Source organism: Anolis carolinensis, chromosome 6 (assembly GCF_035594765.1).
Source record: "Anolis carolinensis isolate JA03-04 chromosome 6, rAnoCar3.1.pri, whole genome shotgun sequence".
Taxonomy (NCBI): Eukaryota; Metazoa; Chordata; class Lepidosauria; order Squamata; family Dactyloidae; genus Anolis; species Anolis carolinensis.
Window position 1 is genome coordinate 34382420 of NC_085846.1, and position 5279 is coordinate 34387698.

Sequence of the window (5279 nt, forward strand, 5' to 3'; positions counted from 1 at the left end):
AGACTGAAAAGGAGACCCTAAGGCTGAAGACAGACCCAAAGATTTAACTAAGCAGGAAGAAAGACCCTGAAACTGGAGATCTTAAAACTAATTCAGACTAAAAAAGGGACCCCAAGACTTGTATCAGATTGGGGAGGAATGACTCTAAAACTAATCCAGACTGAAATAGAGACTCTAACACTCTAACAAAACAAAACAAAAAACCAAAAAAACTAAGGTCCCTTCTACACTGCCATATAATCCAGATAATCAAATCAGATAATCCACATTATCTGCTTTGAACCGGATTATCTGAATCTACACTGCCATGAAATCCAGTTCACAGCAGATAAACCAGAGTTTATCTAGCAGTGTAGATTGGGCCTCAGACTGAAAGAATTTAAGACTGAATCAGACTGGGGGGGGGGGGGGGGGAGATACTAAGATTGAACCAGACTGGAAAAGAGACCTTAAGGCTGAAGCCTGAAAATAAACCTCAAGACTGATCCAGAATCAAAAGAAGACCTTGAAGCCCCTTCTATACTGCCATATAATCCAGATTTTCAGCAAATAATCCACATTATCTGCTTTGAACTGCATTATATGAGTCTACACTGCCATATAACCCAGTTCAAAGTAGAGAATCTGGATTTTATATGGCAGTGTAGAAGGGACCTAAATTTAATCCAGTCTGATTTGGAGGGGGGGGGGGAGACCCTAAGACTGAATCAGACGGAAAAAATACCCTCAGGCTCCATCTACACTTGCCATATAATGTAGTTTGAAAGAGTGCAAAGTTTGAATCTATGAATACATTATTTGAATGCATTTTTATTAATCTAAACTGACCATATAACGCTGTGTCAAACTGCATTATAGAGCAATCTAGACTTATTCAGGCGGGGGGGGGGGGACCCTAAGACTGAACCAGATTGGGGAAAAAAACTTTTAAGGTTGATCAAGATTTTTTTTAAGTGATCCTAAGACTGAACCAGTTTGAACAAAAGACCATTAGTATGATCCAGACTAAAAAAGAGATTAAAACTGATGCAACTAAAAAAAAAAAAAGGACACTAAGATGGAATCAAACGGCTGCCAAAGGCGACCTGTCCATTCTTGGGAATTCCTGAGGTGGTGGGAGTATTTGTGGTTTGTGGGGATAGGGAGGTAAGAAGCTCCCTTTCGTCCCTGATATTTTAAGAGATTGCTTTCCGACACACACCCAAGGACCCCTAGGTCTGCTCCTGCGTGGGTCTTGCAAGGTCCCTTCGTGTCTTTCACCTCCCACGACACCCCACGTCCCCTCACAAATGAGCTGGGCGGGAGAAGAGCTTCCTCCCCAAAGCAGACTCCCGCATCTCTGGCCAAAGCGAGGGCAACTTGGCGCCGCCAGCCGAGGCGTTCAGGGCGGGCGTTTTTCGACGGGGAAAGTCCGCTGAAGCGGAAAGGAACAAAAGCGATTAAGGCGTGCTCCTCCCGGGCTCTGCCTCCTGTTTCCCTCGCCTCTCCTCCCTGACTCTCCTTCTTTATTACTTTTTTATATATCTCCATTCCTTTCCCCCTTTCCTTTCTCCTTCTCTTCCCCCTTCCACCTCCCGTTCTCCCATTTCCTCGCCCCTTTCTTTCTCTTCCCTTTCCTCTTTCTCCTTCCCCTTTCCTTTCCTCTTCCTTTACCCTTCTCTTCCCCTTTCCTCTTCTCCTTTCTCCCTCCTTTCCCCTTCCCCTTTTGTTTCCCCTTTTCCCTATCCTCTCCCTTTGCCCTTCCCCCTTTCCTCTTCTCCTTTCTCACTTCCTCCTCTCCCTTTTCCCTTCTCTTTTGCTGTCCCCGAACTCCTTATTCCAGTGGTTCTCAACCTGTGAGTCCCCAGGTGTTTTGGCCTACAACTCCCAGAAATCCCATCCAGTTTACCAGCTGTTAGGATTTCTGGGAGTTGAAGGCCAAAACATCTGGGGGCCCACAGGTTGAGAACCACTTCCTTATTCGGTTCCTTGCTCTCCCTCTTTAATTTCAACAGAAAGAAGGAAACCATGAAAATGAACAAAATCTGGCTGCCAGTATTTTAAAAGCTCTAAAACCAGGACAGTAAATAAAGCACAACACTCTGAAAACAGGGAAAATCCAGACAAGAAACAATCAGGGCAAGCTAATACTTGCCAACAAAGGATTCCCTCAGGCAGGAAGCATTCAGACTTTGAATCTGCAAGGCCATTACATGCTAATTATGGTGGTCAGTTGCAACATTCACACTTGCCTCCAACAGACGAGAGTTCTTTCTCCTACCCTGGACTTTTCACAGATCTATAATCCCCACTGGCCTAGTTTCCAATAGACATCACAACCTCTGAGGATGCGCGCCATAGATGCAGGAGAAACGTTAGGAGAGAATGCTTCGGAACATGGCCATATAGCCTGGAAAACTCACAGCAACCCAGTGATTTCGGCCATGAAAGCCTTGGGCAACACGTCTCCCTCTTTAGTTTCGCTTTTCTTCCTCTTTTTTACTCCTTCTTTTTCCCTTCCTCATTCATCTCCTCTCTTCCTGTACTTGTTATTTACATTCCCCCTTTCCCTTCTTGCTCTTCTTTCTTCACTTTCCAATCCAGACCCAACAACCTTCTCTGGCTCCAAAGCCTAGGAAGGAAAGTCAGAAGGAAAGAAGGCCTTGAAAAACCTTCATTCTCGAACAAGCCATTCGGGCCCAGGAGGAAACTGTTGTTCTACACATTAAAGGAAATTCTAGATTTTGGAAATGATAGGAACAGGGTGGAATGGCGGGGAGTTAATGGCCCTGTGTTGGGACGAAGGGAATAAACTTCCAGAAAAGTTGTAGGAGAGGGGGGATGAGGAAACCGAGAGGCCACAGTTTCTCCAAGGACTTCCTAAATTGTGTTGAGGAAGGCTTTCATGGCCGGAATCAATGGGGCTCCTTCCACACAGCTGAATAAAATCCCACATTTTCTGCTTTGAACTGGAATATATGGCAGTGTGGACACAAATAACCCAGTTCAAAGCAAATATTGGAGGGTTTTCTGCCTTGATACTCTGGGTTATATGGCTGTGTGGAAAGACCCTGGGTTGTTATGCGTTTTCCCAGGCTGTATGGCCATGTTCCAGAACCATTCTCTCCTGACGTTTCGCCCACATCTATGGCAGGCATCCTCATAGATGTGGGCGAAACGTCAGGAGAGAATGCTTCTGGAACATAGCCATACAGCCTGGAAAACTCACAGCAACCTTTCCTAAGTTGTTGCCCACCCGATGGTGTCAACTACAGCCGACGTTGGTTGGGTTTGATGGGAGTTAGAGTCCAACGCATCCGGCTTTGGGGGGGGGGGGGGTCAGCTACTGAGAATGGAAGAAAATATAATGATCTGGCAGACCCTCACTCTTCTTCCTCCCTTTCTTTTCTCTCCCCCCCCCCTTCTTCTTCACTTGAGTACATCTTTAAGAGGATGGACACAAGGGCCAAGTATCGTTCCACTTTCTAAGAGATTCACGCTGAAAAACAGATAGAGATAGAGACAGGTAAGAGAGATTGACTGGTCCACCAAAACTAGGATACTCAGCGTAATCTTTCACCCGAGGACTAGATAGAAGTCTCTTTGTGTAAAGGTCCTCGCAAAATATTGGGAAAGATGCGAAAATAAGTGAATGGGACGCCCTTCTCTTCCCATACTGAAATAATGTGAAGGCGTCTGCCTTTTAAGACCTTTTCCCTCCTTTCCTCTTTCCTTGCCCTATCATCTCGCCTTCTTTTCGGAGCGATCAAGATATTCGCCGGTCCTCGACTGACTTTATCAATCGATTTATTTCCCAGACCCCGCTTTTGCCTTTCCCCGACGAGTCCGCACACAGATCTAACAACCACTTTAAAAGCGTATGCAGCCGAAAACTGGGGCACGACTGGGGGGCTCCCGGGCACTCTTCGGCCGCTTTCCAAGGAGCCAGGTGGCTTCCACCTGAGCCTCGCTCGTGGAGCTGCCTCTGGCAGGGGAGCCCTTCCCTCTGTAGTGAAAGAGAGAGAGAGAGAGCGAGCGAGAGAGAGAGCCCTTTGGAAACGGAGGGAAGCTGTCTCAACCTATTCTGCGCAGATCGTGCTGCTGCTAAAATATTCCTGCAGACCATTCTCCTCCAGCAAACGAGTCTGGAAAGACTCTTTGACCCTGCTTGCCTCGCCTGCTTGTTCACGTGGTCGTGTTTTCCTGCCACATTCTCTTTTCTAAATACAGTAGAGTCTCACTTATCCAACACTCGCTTATCCAACGTTCTGGATTATCCAACGCATTTTTGTAGTCAATGTTTTCAATACATCATGATACTTTGGTGCTAAATTCGTAAATACAGTAATTACTACATAGCATTACTGCGTATTGAACTACTTTTTCTGTCAAATTTGTTGTATAACATTATGTTTTGGTGCTTAATTTGTAAAATCATAACCTAATTTGATGTTTAATGGGCTTTTCCTTAATGCCGCCTTATTATCCAACATATTCGCTTATCCAACATTCTGCCGGCCAGTTTATGTTGGATAAGAGAGACTCTACTGTATAGTATTTCAGGTTGTATCTATGTGTCCCAAATAAGGGGGTGTCTTAAAAACCCCTAACTGAAACGAAATTCTCTCTTACCTTTTGAGTATCTCTTATCCAAAAGGCTTAGAACCACAAGTGTTTTGGTCCCCCCTCCCCAATATTTTGGAATATCTGTATTTGCATATGCATACATAATGAGCTATCTTGGAAATGGGACCCAAATCTAAACCGGAAATTCCTATGTTTCATATACACCTTGCACACATAACCTGAAGACAATTTTATATAATATTTGAAAATTATTTTGTGCATGAAACTAAGTTTGTCTATACTGAACTATCATAAAGCAATACTGTCACTTTCTCTGTAACCCATGTGGACAATTTCACTATGTAACAAAATTTGAAATATTTTATGTTCCCAGTTTGAAAGTGTTATTGCAGTTTAATAAACTTTTGCTATGTTTTTATGACAGAACCAATTAGAAAATTACATTTACAACCCAGGAACAAAAAAAAGTTACATAATGTTTTGGATTTTGGAATTCCTGATAAGGGATACTTAACTTGCATTTGCATGGGCCAGCAGATACAGCTACTCTACACATTGACTATGGTGTACTTGTTTTCTCACCTGAAGTTTCAAGGGTTAAAAACCACTATACTTGGATGGAGAAAACTAGATGAACAGGACTATCAGGATCTATTTTTCCACATTTGATTTTTTTTAAAAAAAACACTCTTCATATGAATATGAAAAAAAAT

The 5279-nt window shown here is 43.8% G+C and overlaps 1 long non-coding RNA gene across 1 annotated transcript; it reads left to right on the plus strand.

The window, feature by feature from the left end:
• Window positions 1-415: 415 nt before the first annotated feature.
• On the plus strand, window positions 416-4984 carry LOC134299975 (uncharacterized). The gene is made up of 2 exons (XR_010007236.1): window positions 416-3505; window positions 3798-4984. It is a non-coding gene; the product is annotated as an uncharacterized LOC134299975 (long non-coding RNA).
• Window positions 4985-5279: the final 295 nt, after the last annotated feature.